General features: G+C 45.2%; 1 pseudogene across 1 annotated transcript in view; it reads right to left on the minus strand.

Moving 5' to 3' along the window:
* Positions 1–24,679, minus strand: part of LOC144334546 (uncharacterized) — a 40,614-nt pseudogene that overhangs the window by 4,021 nt on the left and 11,914 nt on the right. Inside the window, exon 2 of the transcript XR_013404504.1 lies at positions 1,103–1,196. The product of XR_013404504.1 is annotated as an uncharacterized LOC144334546 (transcript). The remainder of the gene's footprint in view (positions 1–1,102; positions 1,197–24,679) is intronic.

The raw sequence follows: 24,679 nt of genomic DNA on the forward strand, positions 1-24,679 counted from the left end.
ACTAAACCAAGTACCCATTAGTTATTTTTCCTGTTCCTCTCCCTCCTCCCACCATCCACCCTCTGATAGGCCCCTGTGTGTTGCTCCCCTCTGTGTGTCCATGTGTTGTCATCATTTTGCTCCCACTTGTAAGTATGTCCAGTATTTGGTTTTCTGTTCCTGAGTTAGTTTGCTAAGGATAATAGCCTCCAGTTCCATCCATGTTCCTGCCAATGACATGATCTCATTCTTTGTTATGGCTGCCTAGTATTCCATGGTGTATATGTACCACATTTTCTTTATCCAGTCTACAGTTGATGGGCATTTTGGTTGATTCCTTGTTTTTGCTACTGTGAATTGGGCTGTAATAAACATATGTGTGCATGTGTCTTTATGATAGAATGATTTATGAATCCAGCAACACATCAAAAAGCTTATCCACCACAGTCAAGTAGGCCTTACCCCTAGGATGCAAGGTTGGTTCAACCTACACAAATCAATAAATGTGATTCATTACATAAACAGAACTAAAGACAAAAGCCACATGATCATCTCAATAGATGCAGAAAAGGCTTTTGATAAAATTCAACATCACTTCATTTTATATTTTATTTTTTTGAGGTGGAGTCTCACTCTGTTGCCCAGGCTGGAGTGCAGTGGTGTGATCTCAGCTCACTGCAAAGTCCGTCTCCCAGGTTCGAGTGATTCTCCTGCCTCAGCTTCCCGAGTAGCTGGGATTACAGGTTTCCACCACCATGCCCAGCTAATTTTTTGTATTTTTAGTAGAGACAGGGCTTCACCACGTTGGCCAGGCTGGTCTCGAACTCCTGACCTCAAGTGATCTGCCTGCCTTGCTCTCCCAAAGTGCTGGGATTATAGGCGTGAGCCACCACACCCGGCCGACATCCCTTCATGCCAAAAACTCTGAATAAACTAGGTCCTGAAGGAACACACCTCAAAGTAACAAGCACCGCCTACCACTGTGTCTCTTTCCCTGCAGCTCTTGTCTGAGGGAAATCTGCCTGTAGAGTCGGCCCGTTCACTGCCCGTCACTGAATGTGTGTTTACTGAGCTCCTCCTGCATCCCAGGTGCTCGCAGCTGACAGGGACTCAGAACCCTCACCTGCAGCTCAGGTCCTGGGTGGAGCCAGTCTATCCAGTCCTCCAGGGACCCACAAGGTGTGTGTCCTTTTTCTTGCCTCCCATAGCAGCCGTGACTGAGGTGCAGAGTCAGCATACGCCTGGGCGTGGCCCCAGACACAGGTGGCACAGGTGCGATTCTAACCTCCCTGTCTGACTGCAAATGCTGCTCATAACCACAATGGAACATTTGGCCAGAGACCGCTCTCCTCTCAGGAGCCACACTCAGGACATCACCAGGAAGATACCTCCTATCTCAGGCCCCGTCTCACCACGGCTCTGACAGCAAATGTGGGGGCGGAGGCAGTGCAGGGCAGGCCCCAGGGAGGACCTTGGCCAGTCAGTAGTGCCTTTTCCTGAGGCCCCAGCATGGCTGCTTTGCCAGTCCTTCCTGACGGTCTCTCCCCTCAGCCCCTGAGCCCCAGGCTGTCGGTGACTCAGTGGCCCTGGGGACCCGCCTCTCATCTTTCTGCCTGGCCATCCTTGGCCAGGAGCTCTCCCTGCTGACCACTCCATTCAGGTCTAATCCAGAGCTTCCAGTGTGTCCATGGATGCATTATGATTCAAAAATAATCATCGCACTTTTTTTTTTTTTTTTTTTTTTTGAGACGGAGTCTCGCGCTGTCACCCAGGCTGGAGTGCAGTGGCCGGATCTCAGCTCACTGCAAGCTCCGCCTCCCGGGTTTACACCATTCTCCTGCCTCCGCCTCCCGAGTAGCTGGGACTACAGGCGTCCACCACCTCGGCCGGCTAGTTTTTTTTTTTTTTGTATTTTTTAGTGGAGACGGGGTTTCACCGGATTAGCCAGGATGGTCTCGATCTCCTGACCTCGTGATCCGCCCGTCTCGGCCTCCCAAAGTGCTGGGATTACAGGTTTGAGCCACCGCGCCCGGCCTATCATCGCACTTTTAAGAGCTACGTGGGAGGGCGCAACGCAGAAGACAAGTCTTTGTTCTGCACAGTGGATGGTTGGAGCTCAGAGCTGCTACCCAAAGGAGAGGCCCTGGAAGGGACTGTGCCCTCTGACGGGGGGACTAGAAGGCGACCCAGCCACTGCCAGAAGGAGAGAGAAGGACTCACGGAGTCCATGTCATGTTGCCAGCTCTGAGTTTGATGCTTTGCATCCTCAATCCCAGTTACAGAAGTGAAAGCCACAGAGCCAGAATCTCAACCAATGTCACTTTGTCCCCAAGGCCTGATGCCAGCTGGCTCATCCAAAAAGTGTGGACTATGTTAGAGTGAAAGTTCTCCAGGAGCGAAACCACCCAAAAAAGGACAGAAAGGGTAGAAGAGGCATCAATATCATGGCATCCAGATCCAGGAAAAGGACAACCAGAGAGCCCAGCCTTTAATATGAGCTCCCTAGCAGTCAGAGCAAAAAGGGAAAGAGGGGACACATAGGCTTCATCGCCTGGAGGAGGGAGCAGCGCAGTGTACAGCAGAAATATGCTCTGTCACGTTTCAGAGTGAAGGGTCAGGTGGGGTGACGGCTGCGGAATAGAGGTGCCCCCAGGAAAGAGGGTCCCTTGCTGCTGTTGCCACATTGTATTAAAATAAAACTATAGAAAAGTGGACAAGGTATCCATGTAGAACTCAATATATTTCCACGAAAGCTGAGCACCCTCCTAGAACTGGCCCTCAGAGCAAGAAATAGAACATTCCAGCACCCCAGAGGCACCCATTTCGAATTGTCACCCACTCTCCACCAAGAGTAACCACAAGCTTGAATTTTCCCATCAGACACCAGTTTTGCCTGTTACTGGACTTCATAAAATGCTCTCGTAGGCCATGTCCTCTCGTGGCCAGCTCCTTTGGCCCCGGACTGTGTTGGCGAGATTCGTCCACCGTGTTGCATGGAATGTCACCCGTTCACTGCTTTTGCTGAGTCCTACCTGTGAGGGTACAGCACAGCGTGCACACACACCCAGACGCCTTGGTTTTAAGAGCTACATGGGAGCGTGCAATGCAGAAGAGACAAGTCTTTGTTCTGCGCAGTGGGTGGCTGGAGCTCAGAGCTGCTACCCAAAGCAGAGACCCCAGAAGGGACTGTGCCCTCTGACGGTGGGGCTAGAAGGCGACCCAGCCACTGCCAGAAGGAGACAGCAGAGAAATATGTTCTGCTGAGTCTGAGATGGGTGAAAAAACATTTCCCTTGAGAAGTGACAACTTCAGGCCCACCCTTACCCAGGTGGGAGGCACACATTTGCATCAGTTTTGTGGCCCAGAAAACCACAAGCTGAGCAAGTCACTTAAAGTGGGTCCTGAATTGATAGGACCCAGAGCAACCTGGTTTGAAGGAAGTGCAGCAAAACTTCAGACAAAGTCTGTGTCCTCAACCAAGGCCCTGAGCTCCCCACCTACAGCCGAGGCAAACATGAGCTCACAGCAGAAAACCACAAGCACACAAGGAAAGCAGCCACCATAGGCGATAGCCAGTACCCGCAGTCAGAGACACATGGAGACACCAAGGGCCATGAATGAGGACATGAAGAGATAAAATACCAGCTGACAATTTTAAACAATGGGCTCACCAACTGTCTTGGGACCACAGAGCCTCTTCTAAGAGAGAAAGTTTCCTATCCTCAGAGTTTTAGGTAAACATATGGGTAAATCTAATGGGTTAGTCTCTTCAAAATGTGTTTGATGTTGTAAACAAAAATCACACCATTCTCTGATGGGGTTTTCAATAGGAGTATTTGTCATTTATGAGACAAGTGGCCTATCTTGTGGGAAGATTCCTGGATTCCACCTAAATTAGTGAAATATTGATTCTAAGTACACAGTGCAAGAGTAAGCAATATACTTGCACTCTAGAGCAACCACTAAAAAGATATAAACAAAGAATATAGTCAAGCTGGTTCTTTGAAAAGATCAGCATATTTTTTAAATTTTAGCAAGACTGGCAAGATGAAAAAGAGAGAAGATGCAAATTACCAATATCAGGAATGATAAAAGGAATATCACTTCAGATCCCACGGACGTTAAAAGGATAATACAGGAATACTGCACACCACATACATTTGGAAACTAAGAGGAAAGGGACCAATTGCTTGAAAGACCTGAACCACCAAACTCAAGAAGGAAGGAGCCTGAATATCTCTATCAGGAAACAGAATTTGTAGTTAAAAGCCTTCCCACACAAAAAACCCTTTCAAGTCCAGAGGGTTTCATTGGTGAATTCTACATAACCTTCAAGGAACAAATAATCTGAAAGCAAGCAGGAAAAAATATACAAATTTATGGATACTTGTGTATGTATGCATATAAAATTAGAAATCAATGCAATAGAAAATAGCAAAACAATGGAGAAAATTAATTCAACCAGTTAGGCATGGTGACTCACACCTATAATCCCAGCACTTTGGGAGGCCGAGGTGGGTGGATCACTTGAGGTCAGGATTTTGAGACAAGCCTGGCCAACATGGCAAAACCCCATCTCTACTAAAAATACAAAAATTAGCTGAATGTGGTGGCCCATGATTGTAATCTAAGCTACTTGGGAGGCTGAGGCAGAATAGCTTGAACCTGGGAGGTAGAGGTTGCAGGGAACTGAGATTGTGCCACCACACTCCAACCTGGGTGACAGAGTGAAATTCCATCTCAAAAAAAAAAAAAAAAAAAAAAAAGAAAAAGAAAAAAATAGAAAGAAAGAAAATTAATTAAACCAAAATCTGGTTCCTTGAGAAGATCAATAAAGGAGATAAGCCTCTAGCAGAACCGACAAGAGAAAAGAGCAGACACACATGACTGAGGTTAGGGTTGGAAGAGGGGTATCACTTCAGACCCCACAGACATTAGAATAGCAAGGGAACTCCACAAACATCTCTGCTCACACGTAAATCTGACAACTAGGATGAAATGGGTCAATTCCTCAAAAGACATGAACCACCAAACTCTCTCAAGAATAAATAGATAATCTGAGTAGTCTTATATCTATTTTAAAATATGGAAATCATGGTTTTAAAAAAGTACTTAAAAAACATAGAAAACAAAAAATCCCCAGGTCTGGATGGCTTCTCTGGTGAATTATACAAAACCCTTAAGGAAGAAATAGTACACATTTTGCACACTTTTTTTCTCAAAAATGGAAGAGGAAGGGACATTCTCTGATACCAAAACAGACAAAAACATTCCAAGAAGAAAACTACAGGTCAATGTTCATTACAAGCATAGATACAAACACCCTCAGCCAAGCATCAGGACACGTAACGGAGCCGCTACATTGAGGGGAATACGGTGCAGCCAAGTGAGGCTTCTCTCAGGAATGCAAGGTCGGTTAAGCATTTGAAAAGTTAGACAAGCCACCACATGAATAAGTTACCAGAAAGAGCTCCCAATCCAGACCTCGAAAGAGAGTTCTTAGATCTCGCACAAGAAAGAATTTGAGGTGAGTCCATAGAGTAAAGTGAAAGCAAGTTTGTTAATAAAGTAAAGGGATGGCCTCAGGCCCATGGATCTCATCGAAGATGGAGGGTGCAATCTGTGCCATTACCAGAAGAGTCTTCATGTGGACAGTCTTAGGGGCACCACAGAGATAATTTTGGTCTCAACTCAGAAAACAGAAAGAGCCTGTGGTTGCTGAGACAGTAGAAAAGGTGCAAAAAGAACCTATTCCAGTGTGTCCACCCTTACAAAGCTGAACATACACGCTGCCTGGAGATCCCCATAGTCATTTGGAACCTTATGTTGAAGAAGTTTTTGGCCCATCTCTTCCTACTAATTGGCAAGACATCTGCCTGGAAGATGGTCATCCAAAGTTCAACCTCGTGGCACATTTAGCTGATGATTTGGGTCTTGTAGTCCCTAATCAAGGAGAAGGAGAAGGAGAAGCGGAGGGGCAGGGGGAGAGGGAGGGAGAGGAAGAGGGAGAAGGAGAGGGAGAGGGAGAATTTTCTCCATAGGCAGAAAAGCCCAGAGGGCTGCTGGTTGCCCATTTTTATGATTATTTCTTGATGATATGCTAAACGAAGGGTGGATTTTTTCATGCTTCCCCTTTTTAGGCCATATAGGGTAACTTCCTGACGTTGCCATGGCGTTGGTAAACTGTCATGGCACTGGTGGGAGTGTAGCAGTGGGGACGACCAGACGTCACTCTCGTCACCATCTTGGTTTTGGTAGATTTTAACCGGCTTCTTTACTGCAACCTGTTTTATCAGCAAGGTTTTTATGACCTGTATCTTGTGCCGACCTCCTGTCTCATCCAGTGACTTAGAATGCCTGACCATCTGGGAATGCAGCCCAGTAGGTCTCAGCCTCATTTTACCCAGCTCTTATTCAACATGGAGTCACTCTCGTTCACATGCCTCTGACAAAGAGACTAAGGATGAAAAACTATATGATGATATCAATAGATGCAGAAGAATAAAAAGTATTTAACAAAACCCAGCACTCATTCACAAGTTTAAAATAGAAATAAACTTCTTTTACCTGATTAAAGGCATCCACAAAAACCCTATGGTAACATCATATTTAGTGATGAAATAATGAATGCCTTCCCCTGAGAATCAGGAAGAGGATAGGAATGTCCACTCTCACCACCATTAACATGGTACTGGAAGTCAGTTTGATAAGGTGGGGGCTGGTGTTAAGCATATAGATTGAAAAGAAAGAATAAAACTATTCTGATTCATAGCTAATATGATTATCTACATAGAAAATTCAAAGCATCTAACAAAATCTCCTAAAACTAATAAGTGAAATTATCAAGGTCGCAGGATACAAAGTAACTTTACGAAAATCAATCCTACTGTCAAAGGCATTTAAACCACAGCAATTCCATCTTAAGTAGGAGCTAGGTAAGATGAGGCTGCAAGCTACTGGGCTGCATTCCGAGACAGTTACGGCATTCTAAGTCACAGGATGAGACAGGAGGTCAGCACAAGATATGGGCCATAAAGACCTTGCTGATAAAACAGGTTGCAGTAAAGAAGCCGGTTAAAACCCACCAAAACCAAGATGGTGACCAGAGTGACCTCTGGTCGTCCTCACTGCTGCACCCCTAGCAGTGCCATGACAGTCTACAAATGCCATGGCAACGTCAGGAAGTTCCCCTACATGGTCTAGAAAGGGGAGGCATGAATAATCCACCCCTTGTTTAGCATATAATTAAAAAAACAACATTAAAATGGGGAACCAGCTGCCCTCGGGGCTGCCCATTCTATGGAGTACCATTCTTTCATTCCTCCACTTTTCTGATAATCTTGCTTTCACTTCACTCTGTGGACTTGCCCTGAATTCTTTCTTGCCCAAGATCCAAGAGCAAACTCTTGGGGTCTGGATTGGGACCCCTTTCCTGTAACACTGATTTTATAAGATTCAGTATAGTAGCAGTGAATGAATGGAAACCAAACTTTTAAAAAATACTATTTGAGGCCGGGCGCGGCGGCTCACGCCTGTCATCCCAGCACTTTGGGAGGCCGAGGCGGGCGGATCACGAGGTCAGGAGATTGAGACCATCCTGGCGAACACGGTGAAACCCCGTCTCTATAAAAATACAAAAAATTTGCCGGACGTTGTAGCGGGTGTCTGTAGTCCCAGCTACTCGGGAGGCTGAGGCAGGAGAATTGCTCAAACCTGGGAGGTGGAGGTTGCGGTGAGCTGAGATTGCGCCACTGCACTGCAGTCCAGCCTGGGTGACAGAGTGAGAGTCCATCTCAAAAAAAAAATTAAAACAAGCATATTAAAAAATGCTCAACACCATATGTCATTAGGGCATTGCGATTTAAACAACAGTGAGATTCTGCCACACGGCTATTAAATGTCCAAAACACAAAACCCTGACAACCAAGTACTGGAGAGGATGTGGAGTGACAGGAACGCTCATTATTGCTGGTGGGAGTGCAAAAGGGTATGGCCGCTTTGGAAGACAGTTTGGTGGTTTCTTACAAAACCAAACATGGTCTTACCATATGATCTCCCAATATAATACTCTTTGGCATTTGCCCAAATGACTGGAAAACTTACATACACACGTAGACCGACACACGGACACGGGGAGCAGTTGTATTCGTAACTGCCAAACTTGAAAGCAGCCAGATGCCCTTCAGCAGGTGAATGGATAAAGAAAGTGTGGTACATCCATATGATGGAATAGAATTCATCACTGAAAAGGAACGAGGGATAGTTACACATAGAACTTCCATGGGCTTGAGTCATTTTATTTCTAGGTATACACCCAAAATAATTAAAAACAAGGTCTTGAGGAGATACATTTACGCCCATATTATTTCCAACATTATTCACAATAGCCAAAGTGTGGAAGAAACCTGAGTGTCCATTGAAGGATGAATGGATGAGCTAAATGTCATCCATCTGTAGAACAGAATATGATGCAGCCTTCAAAAGGAAGGAAATCCTGCTACAAGCCACCACATGGATAACCCTTGAGGACATGATGCTCGTCAAATAAGCCAGACCCAAAAGGACAGATCCTGTGTGATTCCACTCGTATCGTAGTAAGGGTTAAAAAGAAAAAGAAACAAATGTTCCTCTGCTTAGCAGCTCACTTCAAGGACAGTTATAAGATAACACTGTCCAAAAACCCAAGACCAAAGGAATGGGCTCCAGACACACCCTCCACCCCTCCAGAGCAAGGTTGAGGGGAAAAAAAAAGAAAGACAAATTCCTTTATTGTTACTCCTTTCCCCGGCCCCTTAAGCATGACTGTGTTTTACAAATGTCTGTATTTAGCCAGTTCTTTTTTTTTGTCTTTTGACATGGCTGCAAGGCCACCAGCTATGTAAGGCCACAAGTTATACACTATGTGATGAGCTTCCTTTGTGTTGCTTTTGTAAGCCCGCTTATAAAAATCCCGCTCTGTCTTTGTTCAAGGCTCAGCTTTTTAGATGTGAATCCACTGAGCTGGTACATACCTTAAAATAAATATCCTCCTGTATTCACCTGTACTAGTCTCTCTAGTCCTGTGCATCCTATAACAATATGAGGTTCCCAGAGCAGTCAAATTCATCAGGATTGAATGTAGAATGGTGTGGGGAGGGGGGCAGGGGGGTGCCAGGGTCTGGGGGAGGGGAATGGGGAGTTGGCTTTTAATGGGGACAGGGCCTCAGTTTGGGAAGACGATAAAAGTTCTAGAGGTGAATGGTGATGATGGTCACACAGCAACGTGAATGGACTTAATTCCACTGAGAGTTATACTTGAAAAGGGTTAAGATAGTAAATTTTATGTATATTTTACCACAGTAAAAATAAATAGGAGGAGCCTGGGTGTGGTGGCTCACACCTGTAACCCCAGCACTTTGGGAGGCCGAAGCGAGTGGATCACTCGAGGTCGGGAGTTCGAGACCAGCCTGGCCAACATGGTGAAAACCCATCTCTACTAAAATTACAAAAATTAGCTGGGTGTGGTGTCGGGCACCTGTAATCCCAGCTACTCAGGAGGCTGAGGCAGAAGAAATGATTGAACCTGAGAGGCGGAGGTTGCAGTGAGCCGAGATTACACCACTGCACTCCAGCCTGGGCGACAGAGTGAGACTCTGTCTCAAAAAAACAAAAACAAAAACAAAACAAACAAAAAACAGGAAACGAAGAGTTATTAAGCCTTGAAAGAAGGCCATCTGAGAAACTTCTCACGGTGTGACTGCAGCCTCAGCAGTCCCCCTTATCCACAGATTAACTTTCTGCACTTTCAGTGACCGCGGTCAACTGCAGTCTGAAAATATGTGAGTGCAGAGGAGCCAGGTACGAGAGAGAGGGAGACAGAGAGAGAGAGAGAGAGAGAGGAAGAGAGAGAGAGACCACATCCTCATCAATTCCGTTACCGTATAGTGTTACACTCTTCTATTTTATTATTGGATATTGTTGTTAATCTCTCACTGTGCCTCATCTGTAAATTAGGCTTTATCATAGGTAGGTGTATATAGGAGAAAACAGTACATCCCGGGTTTGGTACTATCTGTGGCTTCAGGTATCCACTGGGGGCCTTGGGCCGTATCCCTGTGGATAGGGGAGGACCCGTGTATATGGCATTCTGGAAAAGGCAAATCTATGGAGACAGTAAGAAGATCAGAGGCTGTCAGGGATTGAGTGGGAAAGGAGGGATGAATAAGCAGAGCACAGAGGTTTTTAGGGCAGCAAAATTGTTCTTTTGTTTGTTTGTTTAGATGGAGTTTTGCTCTTGTCGTCAAGGCTGGAGTCCAGTGGCAAGATCTCGGCTCACTGCAACCTCTGCCTCCTGGCTTCAAGTGGTTCTCCTGCCTCAGCCTCCTGAGTAGCTGAAATTACAGGCGCCTGCCACCACACCCAGCTAATTTTTAGTGGAGACGGGGTTTCACCATGTTGGCCAGACTGGTCTTGAACTCCAGACCTCAGGTGATCTGCCCGCCTTGGCCTCCCAAAGTGCTGGGATTATAGGAGTGAGCGTGCCCGGCCCAAAACTGTTCTCTATGATACTATGATGGTGAATAAATGACGTTCCACATTTGTCATTTGTGTTGTAGAACGTACAACATGAAGAGTGGAGGTGAAGGTTAGCTCTGGACTTTGGGTGTTCGCCACGTGTCAATGTTGGCTCCTTGATGATGACAAATGGACCGCCCTGGTGTAGGATGCTAACAGCAGGGGACATTGTGTAGGTGTGGCAGCAGGTGAAATATGGTAATTTTCTATACGTTCAACTCAATTTTGCTGTGAACGTAAAACTGCCCTAAAACATAGTCTGTTTTCTAAAATAGGTCCAAAAAAATGAAAGTTATAAATCTAACAAAATATGTACAGCATTTGTATGTTACAAAGACAAAACACTGATTAAAGGAATCAAAAAATGCTACGTAAGTGGAGAGAGATAGTGCATGCATGGATTCAAAGACACAGAATAATACAGATGTCAACTTCCCCAAAACGGATGTGCAGATTTAATGGGATTTCAAACACAATCTTAGCAGGATTTTTTGGTAGCTATTCACAAGCTGTTTATGAAATGTATGAGGAAAGGCAAAAGAAAATAGAATAGCCAAAACAATTTTGAAAAAATAAATACGGTTGGAAGAATGACGTTAGCTGACTTTGAGACGTTTTATAAAGCGGCAGCAACGTAGACAGTGTGGTATGGGCAGAGGGGGAGACACACAGATCAAGGGAAAAGCACTGAGCTGAGATATCACTTGCACAAATAAGACCACGCTAATGTATGACAAAGGGGCAAAGACAACCAAATGCAGAAGTGTCTGCTGTGATCACAGAATACCTGTGACTGGGTCTTTTGCAAACAACAGAAGTTTATTTCTCACAGTTTTGGAGGCTGGGCATCCCCAGCTCAAGGTGCCGGTATTCTGCATCTGGTGGGGGCTCTTTGTTGTGTCTTTCTGGTGCAAAAGTGAAAGGGCAAAAAGGGGCCACGCTCATCCCCTCCAGCCCGTTAATGATCAAGTGAGAGCAGAGCCCTGACTTGATCACTTCCCAAGAGATCCCACCTCTTAGTAACACCGTAATGGGGGTTAAGTTACAACGCACGAATTTTGGGGAACACACTCATACCAGCGTGTGAAAGGAGAGCCATTGGCTGGGCGCGGTGGCTCACACCTGTAATCCCAGCACTTTGGGAGGCTGAGACGGGCGGATCACGAGGTCAGGAGATCGAGACCATCCTGGCTAAAACGGTGAAACCCCGTCTCTACTAAAAATACAAAAATTAGCCGGGTGAGGTGGCGGCGCCTGTAGCCCCAGCTACTCGGGAGGCTGAGGCAGGAGAATGGTGGGAACCCAGGAGGCGGAGCTTGCAGTGAGCTGAGATCCGGCCACTGCACTCCAGCCTGGGTGACAGAGCGAGACTCCGTCTCAAAAAAAAAAAAAAAAAAAAAAAAAAGAAAGGAGAGCCGTTTCCAAAACATGGCACTGGAACGATTGAACCGCCGTAGACAAAACCAAAATGAAACCTCAACCTCAACCTCATACTGTATATAAAATTAACTCTAGGCCCATCACAGACCTAAATGTTGAATACAAGACAATAAACCATTTGGAATAAAACAGGAGAAACTCTTAGTGACCTTGAGTAATAAAAACACACGTGTGTAAGAAATAAACAATAATGGGAGTGAAATTTAGTGTCGTTTAAAGATAAAAGGTCATGTCATCAGGAGAGAGACACACTTGGCATGGTAGTGGTTGCTGGTGGGGGACCAAGTGGGTGCTTATTTGGAAGGGACATTTTTTTTTTTTTCTGTACCATTTTCTTCATCGAACATTTAGTCCTTTGAAAGCTTGTGATTATCTTATGTTCAAATGTTTATGAAATAATAGAGTCACAGGGCAGTCCCATTGCAGCATGACAACGAGGGGAACTCCAGAGATCCACTTCCATGTGAAACTGGTGAAGATTTTAAAAACAAAAACAAATGACTCCCACCCCCAAACAACCATTTAAAGCGTCTGCAAATGGCCCTGTAGCCATTTCAAATACAGAAACATTTATTCAAGAAAATCGACTAAAGCTTAGTGAGAACTGTGTGAGTCTGTGGTATCTGAGCCCATGCATGTGCCCTCTCCCAGCCCAGTGCGACAGAAGCTCCACTCCAGGCTGTACAGCCAGGAATGCAAGACTCTCTCTCCTCCAGCTTCTGTAATTGCCTGACAGGTTCTTCCTGCCTGCTGCACAGACAAAACCAGTTCACTGAGAACATGGTATTGCAGTAAATGAAAGGTTTAATTAAGGCAAGGTCTGCCAGGTGGAAGAACTGGAATTATCATTCAAACCAGTCTCTCTGAAGGCTTGAAGGTTAGGGTTTTTCGAGGACAGTTTGGTGGGTGGTGGGCTGGGGAATAGGTGCTGCTCATTAGTTGGGGAGGTAATCACAGGGGTGTGGAAAATGGTCCTTACGCACTGAATCTGCCTCTGGGTGGATAACAACCCCAAACTGAAAGCAACCCACACATCCTTCAATGGGTGAATGGTTAAACAAGTCATGAGTCACGAGTCTGAGTGGGGTCTGTTGGAAAACCATCTCAAAAGACCAATCTTACATTCTACCACACTGATATTATCTATAGGAGCAACTGGCAAAGCCACAGATCTTGTGATCTCTGGACAAATGACTCCTGAGCAGACGGGGATTATAGAAACTATGCCTACGTTTTAGCAGAACTCAGGCCCTCCCGTAATTCTAATCTTGTGGTCTTTCATTAGTCTTATAAAGGCAGTTTCAGCTCCCAGAAAAGGAGGGGATTCGTTTTAGGGAGGGACTGTTATTATCCTTGCTTCCAAGTTAAACTACAAACTAAATTCCTCCCATGGATGTAATAGAGGCAGGAGGCAGACAAATCCTAGGCAGATGGGAGTGGGTCCCCAGCGAAACCTCACCTTCAAGCCAGAACATCCTGAAACCTGCAGCCCAGAGTGAAAACTTCTATTCATGTTTGCCTGCTCTCTCCAGATTGGTTCATTTTGAATAATGCCTTTTAACCAATCAAATGTTGCCTTTATCCAATACTACCTATGGCCTGACCCGCCCCCATCCTGGGCCTATAAAGACTCCAGACTCAGTTGGTAGAGAGAGAGAGACAAGGCCTGACTTCAAGGAAAAGACCTCCTGACTTTGGGGAAGGCGATCCGCCCTTCCTGTCCCCTTTCCTCTTCCCCTGTCTGCTGAGAGCTGTTTTCATTGCTCAGTAAAATTCTCCACTTTCACCACCCTTCAGTCATCAGCATGACCTCATTCTTCTTGGACGCTGGACAACAGCTCAGGCCCCACTGAGTGCAGGTACCTAGAGAGGCTGTCACACTGGCCCTCACCAGCAGAGGGCAGCTGCCCCATGAGATGGGGCCAGGGGCCGACTGAGCTGCTAACACATTGCCATCCATTGGGATGTGGATGGCGGAACTAAAAGAGCTGATTAGAGCACTAACACCCCTTCTGGGGCTTCGGGATTTCGGGCACCGTTGTCTGGGCACTGCCATGCTCTCCTCGAGGTGACACACCTGGTCTGGCTGTGGGCCCCACATGGAGCTTGCTCCTGTGTCAGCACTCAGAGTGGCTGGCTGGATCCCACACTTGCTCGCTCAGGCACTCCTTCCCGTAAGGGGCTGAGCATGCCAGGCCAAGTAGACAAGGAGCCTATGCTGTAAGTCCAGCAAAGAGGCTGAGAAAAAAATCCTGCATCAGTTAGCTTGGCCTGTGCCCAGGAATCAGCAAGGGCAACCAGCCTGTGAAGCTAGACGCAAGATGGAGTCAGCCACACTAGACCTCTCTTGCTGTCAAAAGGTAGTTTCACTTCCAGTTGGTGGGGCTGTCTTCCTGTGAGGGTCAGTGTGCTAGCATCCTGCCCCCAGCTACCTGTGTCTCAGGCTGAATTCTGAGTGAGTGTGTCTGAGAGGTGAGGGTCCCTGCCTCTACTCAGCCTCAGGTCTCATTCATGCAGCAAATGCTGCCCTGGGTTCATCATGCTGAGAATCCTGGGTCTCTGGTCACCTTTGCTCCAGCTTATGGGAGAGGGTCATCCTGAGAGAGGCAAGCTGAGGATACCTGGAGCTGCTGCCCATCACTCAAGGGTCAGCTGAGGACACCTGGAGCTGCTGCCCATCACTCAAGGGTCAGCTGAGGACACCTGGAGCTGCTGCCCATCACTCAAGGGTCCAGCTTCTAAAGTAGGCATGACACCAGTGAGACAAGGTCGCTGCCGTCAGTTCCAGAGCTGTGGCTGAGAGATTTTGTCCAGGGAGAGTGGCAGGATGTAGAACAGAGGTTCTCCTAGTCTCTCCCAAAAGGAACTGACTTCATTTGCAACAGAGTATGAAGTTCAAACCCAAGGGTGCTCTCAGAGTCAGTGGAGGTTGCGGTGAAGGGCAACTGGGAGAAGACTGATAGATTCATGAGAGACAGAGCATAACTCTAAGATGGCTAGTTTTCTGGAGAGAAATGGAGAAAGAGAGAGCTGGGAAGAGACTTTCTGGGTTAGTAAGAAATCTTGAGCACTGGCCTTTCCTTTCAAAGGAGTCAGAATTTGATTGGATTAGTCTGTGAAGCAATTTATTCCCTAGGGTGATGTCAAAAACAATCGAGCAACAACTTGCGATGACGAGTTTAGCATCTGGGTTTGGTCAGGGGAAGAGACGAAGACAGCCTTCCCACACCTCCATCATATCAACGTGGACCTGCCCACTACTTCTCAGAGGAAACAGACTTTACTGTCGTATTCCAGTCAATCACTAAACAAGCAAACACACAGATAATAATAAGAAGCTTGGCAGGGGGGTGGGCCTGGCATCTGCAGTTGCTGCACTCTAATGTCTAAAATGTCCAGTTTTCAACAAAAATTACAAGACATGCAAGTAAACAGGAAAGTGCAACTTGTACACCCCAGAAAAAACAGCAGGCAACAGAAACTGCCTGTGAGAGTGACCAGATGTTAGATTTAACACAGAATAGAAAGTAGCCAAAGTCTCTTCATATTTTTCATAGAGGCGGAGTTTCACCATGTTGTCCGGGCTGGTGTTGAACTCTCGGACTCAAGCGATCGCCTGCCTCGGCCTTCCAAAGTGCTGAGAATACAGGTACAAGCCATTGGCTCCAGTCAGAAGGTAGCCATTATATATATGTTTAAAGAACTAAAGGAAACTGTAATTAAAGAAGTAATGGAAGATAGGATGACAAATGACACATCAGTAGAGATCACCAGTAGATAAATAAAGATTGTGAAAAGGAACCAAATGGAAATTCTGGAGTTGAAAAGTCCAATAACTGAAATGAAAAATTCACCAGAGAAATGAAGATTTGTTTTCACACAAAAACCTGTGCACGAATATTCATTGCAGCTTTCATCTAACAGCTTTCACACAATTGCTTTGGGCTATTCATGATAGCCCAACACTGAAAATCCAGGCGTCCTTCAATGGGCGAACAGTTAAATAAATTGGGACTCATTCACCCTATGGAATACGTTTAGCAACAAAAAGGAATGAACTATTGATACAGACAACAATCTGATAATCTCCAGAGAATCATGCTGAATGAAAAACAAAAAACCAATTCAAAAGGTTACATGCTGTTTTATTTCAGTTATATAACATCCTTGAAATGAAAACTTTATAGAAATAGATAACCAATTAGTATCTCCTAGGGTTTATCCCCCAGGGTTCCTATAGTGATTAATGTGTTTGTTCTGTGTTTTGAAAATATCAATGCCAATATTCTGATTGTGATATTGTACTATAGTTTTGCGAGGTGTTACCATTGAGGGAACTGGATAAAGGGTTCATGATATTCTATTGCTTCTTACAACAGCATGCAAACCTACGATAATCTCAAAATAAAAAGATTAATATATAGAAAAAGAATTAGGATACTTCTGCTTTGGGTCAAGATAGAGCCACAGAGAATAAATAGACACTTGTAAATGTAAAACAACAACAACAAAACCAAGACAAAAACATTATTCTCAAGAGGTAGACAAGAAAGGACTGGGAGGTGAGCCCTGGGACGTGAGCCCTTCAGTGGCCCCAGGTTTCAGCCCTGAGAGTGTTTCCAGGTCATGGTGCAGGGAGGATACCCTGGCAAAGCTCAGTGTATTCCTTGAGTTGAGCATTTGTGAAGTGTGTATATATGTGTGTGCATATGTGTGCATATATGTGTGTGTTATACATGTGTGTATATATGTGTATGTGTGTGTACATATATGTGTGTACATATGTGTGTATATATGTGTATATATAGTGTGTATATATGTGCATGTGTACATATATGTGTGTATGTGTGTGTATGTGTGTATATCTGTGTGTATGTGTGTATGCGTGTGTGTATGTGTGTGTACATATGTGTCTGTATATGTGTATATATGTGTGTATATATGTGTGTGTATATGTGTGCGTGTATATATGTGTGTATGTGTGTATATGTGTGTATATATGTGTGTACATATGTGTGTGTACATATATGTGTATATGTACATATACATATGTGTATATGTGTGTATATATAGTGTGTGTGTATATACGTGTGTATATGTGTGTGTATATATGTGTGTATATATGTGTGTGTATATATGTGTATGTATATATGTGTGTGTATATATGTGTGTATATGTGTGTGTATATGTGTGTGTATGTATGTGTGTGTGTATATATATGTGTGTGTGTATATATATATGACAAATAAGTGCATGAAAATATGCTCTCCATAATTAGTAATTAGGAAAATGTAAGTTAAAACTGCCATGAAATAATACTATATACTCCTTAGAACGGCAACAGGTTTAAAAAACGGGCTACGTCCAGTGCTGGCAGAGGTGGCAGTAAATGGAACTGTGTACACCACTGTGGGAGTGACAATGGTATGGCCCCTGGGGAAATCGGCATGGCAGTTTCTTATAAAATTAAACATGTGACTCAGCAATCCTACTCAAAGACATTTATCCAAATGAAATTAAAATCTATGTTCACACAAAAACCTGCATAGGAATGTTTGTTTGTAATTGCCGAAAGCCAGAGAAAGCCCAAACTGCCCCTCGAAAGTGGATAAACTGTGGTACATCGGTAATCTGGAGTCCTACCTGGCAAACCAAGGGGCAAACCATAGAGGCACAACACGAACGAATCTCAGGGCATCAGCCTACGTGAAATAAGTCAGGCTTGGAAGGTTCCGTGTTGTATGATCCCAGAACGTTTGGCATTCTGGAAAAAGCTATATTACAGAATATTACAGAAACAAGAAAAAGATCACTGGTTGCCAGGGCCTGGGAGTGGGGAAAGAACGTCTGACCACAAAATGGCACCGGGGATTTGAGTGGAGGTGACACGACTATATGGGTGTTAAAAACCCAGAGCTGTGAATGTTACCTTATCATCATTTTGAGATGGAGTCTCACTCTGTTGCCCAGGCTGGAGTGCAGTGGCGCCATCTCGGCTCACTCCAACCTCCACCTTGCTTGGGTTCAAGCAGTTCTCCTCCCTCAGTCTCCCTAGTAGCCGGGATTACAGGTGCCTGCCACCATGCCCAGGTAATTTATTTATTTTTTTGTATTTTTAGTAGAGATGGGGTTTCACCATCTTGGGCCAGGTTGGTCTCAAACTCCTGACCTCAAATGATCAGCCCGCCTTGGCCTCCCAAAGTGCTGTGATTACAGACTTGAGCCATCGTGCCTAGACTATTGTTTAATAGGGGAAATAAGTCCCATCCCAAATGTGTCCCCAGTCCCTCCTGGTGTCCCTGCCAGCTGGCTCTTGGGATCCCAAACGTGTCCCCGGTCCCTCCTGGTCCCTGCCAGCTGGCTCTTGGGAGTCTTACTGTGTCATGTCTCACATCTCACCAGGTCCCATCTGTTGCTGACCAGGTTAGGCTGGTATTTAACCTCAGTCACTTGGAAGTCAGGTGAAAAGACAAAGGGCAGCTTTCAAGAGGCACCTGTTGCCTGTGTGAGAACGATTTCAGCAGCTTGCTCAAACGTGACAGTAGTGTTAGCTCTGCCTGGGCGGGGGTCGACCACCTGTTGAGTTCTGAGAGTCCAGGCGGGCTGCAGAGTCAACATCTTTGGGGACACATCCGCATGTTTCTGTCTCTGTTTCGAGGGCTCTGACTTCATGCCCCAGGCCTTCCTTGGCTGAGCAGTCCAACCTCTCGGTGACTCTGGGACCATCACAATCAGGTCCTGAGTCTGCCACTCAGCTGGGTCTGCCTTCCACGGAGAAAGCAGGGGCTTCTTCGTGAGCTAGCGCCAAGCCCCCAGCTCCATGCTTATCCCTGGACTCTTCACTGGCAGCCGCCATGTTTCATTATCCTTGGACTGGGCCTCCGTGCCACTCGGCGGTGCCACCCAACCCTGCGGATCTTCTTGGCACTGTCCCCTTGTGTTTTCCAAATGCCTACGTCATCGTACTGCCACAGGGCTCTCCTCCACCTAGATCTTTCCTGCAAATCATCACCAGCAAGATTTTAACAAGGGAGTCTCCACCTCGTGTCAAGGGCCGTCCATGCCCCACCCAACAACCAGAGGGGTGGCTCCTGTGCCTCTGAGCAGTAGGTGGGCCCATCCCAAGTGCTCATCCCAGCACCCGCCTTCTCAGGCCACTCTCAGCACTACTTGCATTCATCAAGGGCCTTCTAAAGAGCAGGCCCAAGGACGGGACTGAATGCAGGGGATTTCAGCAGGGAAATGTCTACGTGGAGGAAATGGGGAGCAGCCCTAAGGGCTTGGGGAGCCATGACCCTGCTGCAAGCGTGACCGTGAATGAAGGGCGAGGAGAAGCAGCGTGGGAGACCACCATGCTATCAGAAAAACACTGGACGAGGCCTCCAGGGATCCCTGCACCAACATCTTTCATCAGAGGAGTGTCAGGTCTCCCAGGAGCATTTTGTATAGCACCCCAGACTCTGGAAGCAGCCCATGACTTTGGGGTAAATACGGTTCTGGATTGCAGACTGCGACTGCTGGGGCCTGGGACAGCCACTCTCCCCCACGGCAAACTCGATTTGTATGCAGAAGAGCGGAACGTCACCATGAATACACGGCCTACAAGTCCTCTAAGGAACCCAGCACCAACACAGAAAAGTACATATATTTTCTCAAGGACATGTGACACATTCACAAAAGATTGACCATAAAGTAAGTATTGAAACATTTTAAAAGATTGAAATCATATGGTGAGTATTCTCTGCATTTATGCTACAACTCCATGAATACAATTTAAATAGAACATTCTGGGCCGGGCACTATGGCTCACGCCTGTAATCCCAGCACTTTGGTTGGCCAAGGCGGGCAGATCACCTCAGGTCAGGAGTTCGAGACCAGCCTGGCCAACATGGTGAAACCCCGTCTCTACTAAAAATACAAAAATTAGCCAGACACGGTGGCGGGAGCCTGTAGTACCAGCTGCTCGGGAGGCTGAGGGAGGAGAATCGCTTGAACTCAGGAGGCAGAGGTTGCAGTGAGCGGAGATCACGTTCACGCCACTTGAGACCAGGAGACCACCCTGGGCACAATAGAAAGATTCCATCTCTACAAATACACACACACACATATATATACATATATAAAAATTGACCTGGTGTAGTGGTGTACACCTATAGTCCCAGCTACTCCAGAGGCTGAGGTGGGAGGATGGCTTCTGCCCAGGAAGTCAAGGCTTCAGTGAGTCAGGATCACACCTCTGAACTCCAGCCTGGATGACAGAGTGAGACTCTGCCTCTAAAAAAATTAAAATTGGCGGGGCGCAGTGGCTCAAGCCTGTAATCCCAGCACTCTGGGAGGCCGAGATGGGCGGATCACGAAGTCAGGAGATCAAGACCATCCTGGCTAACACGGTGAAACCCTGTCTCTACTAAAAAATACAAAAAACTAGCCGGGCGAGGTGACGGGCGCCTGTAGTCCCAGCTACTCGGGAGGCTGAGGCAGGAGAATGGCGTGAACCCGGGAGGCAGAGCTTGCAGTGAGCTGAGATCCGGCCACTGCACTCCAACCCGGGCGACAGAGCGAGACTCCGTCTCAAAAAAAAAAAAAAAAAATTAAAATTAAAAAATAGATTAATTAAAATGTTTTAACAAAGGTTCATCTTACCCCTTCTTGTTATTTTTGTTTTTTGGGGTTCTTTTTTGAGATGGAGTTTCACTCTTGTCGCCCAGGCTAGAGTGCAATGGCGCCATCTTGGCTCACTGCAACCTCCGCCTCCAGGATTCAAGCGATTCTCCTGCCTCAGTCTCCTGAGTAGCTGGGATTATAGGCGCCCGCCACCACTCCTGGCTGATTTTGTATTTTTAATAGAGATAGGGTTTCACTTTGTTGATGAGGCTGGTCTTGAACTCCTGATATCAGGTGATCCACCCACCTTTGCCTCCCAAAGTGTTGAGATTACAGGCGTGAGCCACTGAACCCGGCCTACCCCTTCTTTTATTCAGCATTTTCTTTACCAGTTTGTCAACCAACCAATTTGTCACCAACTTGCCACAGTTATCTTGCACTCAAATTGCACTTAAAAATAAAATTAGAAAACATAAAAACATCTGAAGGGAAAAATGGAAGCTCATTGTCATAGCATTTTTACACAGATACATACTAGATAAAAGAGCTGTAGAAAGTGCTGCCTCTTTGGCCCTCTTGTTTGCTGTTTGTGCACCAATCAAAACAACTGACGGTCGTCGGAATATGGTGCATAATTCAGACGGTGGAACATAATATTCTCTGACTAAAAACTGCTGCATTGAGTAAAACAACAGAAAAAGTATTTTTTCCCCAGGTACTCAGGAGGTTGAGGCACAAGAATCCCTTGAGCTCGGGAGGTGGAGGTTACAGTGAGCTGAGATTGTGGCCACTGCACTCCAGCCTGGACAACAGAGTAATTAAAAATAAAAATGAATGCATTAAGCATTCAGTGCAAGATATTGGAGAGAGAAGGACATAAATAGGATAGCAAATAAAGCAATAACTATTAAAGGAATTCAAACTAAATGAAAACCTTCCTACAAAGAAAGCTCCAGGGTCACGTGCCCTCACCAGCTGCTGCACCAAATATAAAATGCAGAGGCAAAAACCCCGTCAAGCAACTCGAGGCCAAGCAGCCAAATATTGGCTCCCAAGCCCCAGGGGGGCAGGGTGCACAAGGAAGCCGGCGAGTCCGGCACACACTTGCTTCTGGAACAAAAAGGCACGACAGAAATAGCAGCGTTTCAAAGCACAAATACACAATGAACGTTTTAGGCCCAGTCCAGGCACACAGCCTGTTTTAACATTAGACAAAATGTCCAAGAATGTCATTTGCTGCATTAACTTCCTGAATACAAGGAAGAAAATAGCATAAATGATGTAGAAACCTTGTTCCATAACATTTCATAGGAATTTAATAAAATGGGGCCATTTCTGCCAGAATGCATTGCGTAAGATGCAAATTAGCTCAAAAGCATTTGGCAAATAAAGCAATATCAGTATGACACTAGAATTATTCTCTTTTAGACACCTTTTCCCCCAGCATATTAATGATGTAAAAGGACTGAGGTAAGCATTTTCACAGTTAAGACAGGCTCTTCTTTCAACGCGGGCCATGGCTGGCTTGGTGTCGGCAGGGACTGCTGCGGCACCTGCCCTGATGAGCTATCTGAAAAAGCTGGAGGCACACTTGAAAAAGCTGAGAAGTGCCAGGCACAGTGGCTCACACCTGTAGTCCCAGCACTTTGGGAGACTGAGGTGGGCGGATCACCTGAAGTCAGGAGTTCAAGACCAGCCTGGCCAACATGGCGAAACCCCGTCTCTACTAAAAATACGAAAATTAACCGGGCGTGGTGGGGGGCACTTGTAATCCCAGCTATGCAGGAGGTTGAGGCAGGAGAATTGCTTGAACCTGGGAGGTGGAGGTTGCATAGATCATGCCATTGACTCCAGCCTGGGTGATAGAGCGAGACTCTGTCTCCAAAAAAAAAAAAAAAAAAAAAAAAAAAAAAATACGTTTCACCCATGGTGAAAAAAAAATCATGACAATGCCTGCAATCTGAAGCACACGTTTAAATTTGGCAAAATCTGAAGCGAGTGCCTCTCAGGGCCTCTTTGTTGGAATGAGAATCCTGAGCCAGGATTGAAGGCTGAGAGGGGGCAGTTGACAGGTGCCGGGGCGACATGATGATGGGGACTGAACTTTGCTAATGCTTGTCATTTACTCCAGTCCCAAAATTACACAGTTTTGGAATAAAACTGCTGCCCAAATCTATTTTTCCATCAGCTTTGTTAGTTTTTAGTCCATGCTTTCTTTTGCAGAATAAAAAGTCTTTCCTATTTATGGCATTATAGCAAAAATGTCAATATTAGCATATTATAAATGATAGGGAAATTCCTTAAGTTAATAGAGGATGTCTGCAAATACCCAGAACAAATATCACACAAGTCCTACAACCTTCAAAGATTTATCTTTGAGATAAGGATGATAAAATAAAAGCCCACTATCACCACCTGTTTTACATTGAAATTGAGGTCCTAGAAAATGCAGTCAAGAGAAACACATAAAATGCATGTGACTTAGGAAGAAATAAAACTCTAATCATTTATATGATAAGGTGCTATGATTGTATATATATAAAAAAATCTAGATAAAGCCAGAAAACATTATTAAAATAAAAACTACATTTAGTAAGAATCCTGGCTGTATGATTACTCTTTAATTGTCAATTGTATTTATTCACATCAGTAATAAAAACTTAGAAAAGAAAATGTTTCAAATGGTGTGACATTTACAATAGCATAAAAATCAAATATCTAGAAATAAATTCAACAAGCTCTGTGTAAGACTCTACACAGAGAACTATAAAGCAGTTTTTTTTGGGAGAAATTAAAGAAGGCTTACATAAATGGGAGGTTATAGCATGCTTGGAGATTTGGAAAACCCTTGCCTATCGTAAAAATATGTAAAGAAAAACTTACATATTATAAAAATGTAAATTCATTAATGGCAAAAATCACAGTTACTTTTGCACCAGCCTAATATTTGGGGAGAATTTGCATTTTTATAATGTGTGAGAGTTTTTGTTTACATATGTTTATAATATGTAAAGATTTTCCAAATCTCCAAGCATGCTATATGGCATACTCTTAATGGCAAAAACCACAATTACTTTTGACCCAACCAAAATGTATCTATAGATTTAATCAAAATTCTGATAGGCTTAAAAAATTTGGATAAACAGGCTCTAAAATTAAGTGAAAATCTAAAGTAAAATAATCGAGAAATTCTTGGAGAGTGACAATATGAGGGGTGGAAAGGACATGTGTGCTTATTCTAAAGCTACAGTAGGTGAGATGATCTGGCCTTGGTGCAACAACAGACAGAAGAGCGAAGAGAGAGCCGAGAACTAGACCCCTGCATCCAGGAACTCCTGATGTCTAGCTAAGGTGGTGTGGCAGGGCAATGAAGACAGGACAGGTTTTCAAAACGCCAGAGAGGTGGAACTTACCTCTACCTCTCTCCGTGCGCGGGTAGATTATCCATCTAAATGTGAAAAACAACATAATAAAGACCTAGAAGGTCATCAAGGGTGATATCTTTTATTTTATTATTATTATTATTATTTTTGAGATGGAGTCTCACTCTTGTCACCCAGGCTAGAGTACAGTGGTGCCATCTCAGCTCACTGCAACCTCCACCTCTGGGTTCAAGTGATTCTTGTGCCTCAGCCTCCCTAGTAGCTGGGATAACAGGTGTGCACCACCACCCCTAGCTAAGTTTTTTATCTTTCGTTTCATCATGTTGGCCAGGCTGGTCTCGAACTCCTGACCTCAGGTGATCTGCCCACCTTGGCCTACAGAAGTGCTGGGATTACAGGCGTGAGCCAGCGCACCTGGCCAGTGATATCTTTTAAATCTGGTTAAATCAAGAACTGGTAATAAAGAAAAGGACAACCACCGAAGACCCCTGCTTCCTTGAGATGTATCACACTAGGAAACAACGCTACGACCACTAGAAAAAATGCAGGTGACAAATACACATAGGACATTCAGGAGCCATAAAAGCGAAGAAGACTGAAGCAACTCAAATTCCAAAGAATCACCTTTCTAGATAGTTGCTCTAAACGGCCGATTTTCTCTTGGGGGCCCATCTTGGGAGAGGACGGAGGATTGGGCTTGGCCTGGGTGTTGGGATTCT

Source organism: Macaca mulatta, chromosome 14 (genome assembly GCF_049350105.2).
Source record: "Macaca mulatta isolate MMU2019108-1 chromosome 14, T2T-MMU8v2.0, whole genome shotgun sequence".
NCBI classification, from domain to species: domain Eukaryota; kingdom Metazoa; phylum Chordata; class Mammalia; order Primates; family Cercopithecidae; genus Macaca; species Macaca mulatta.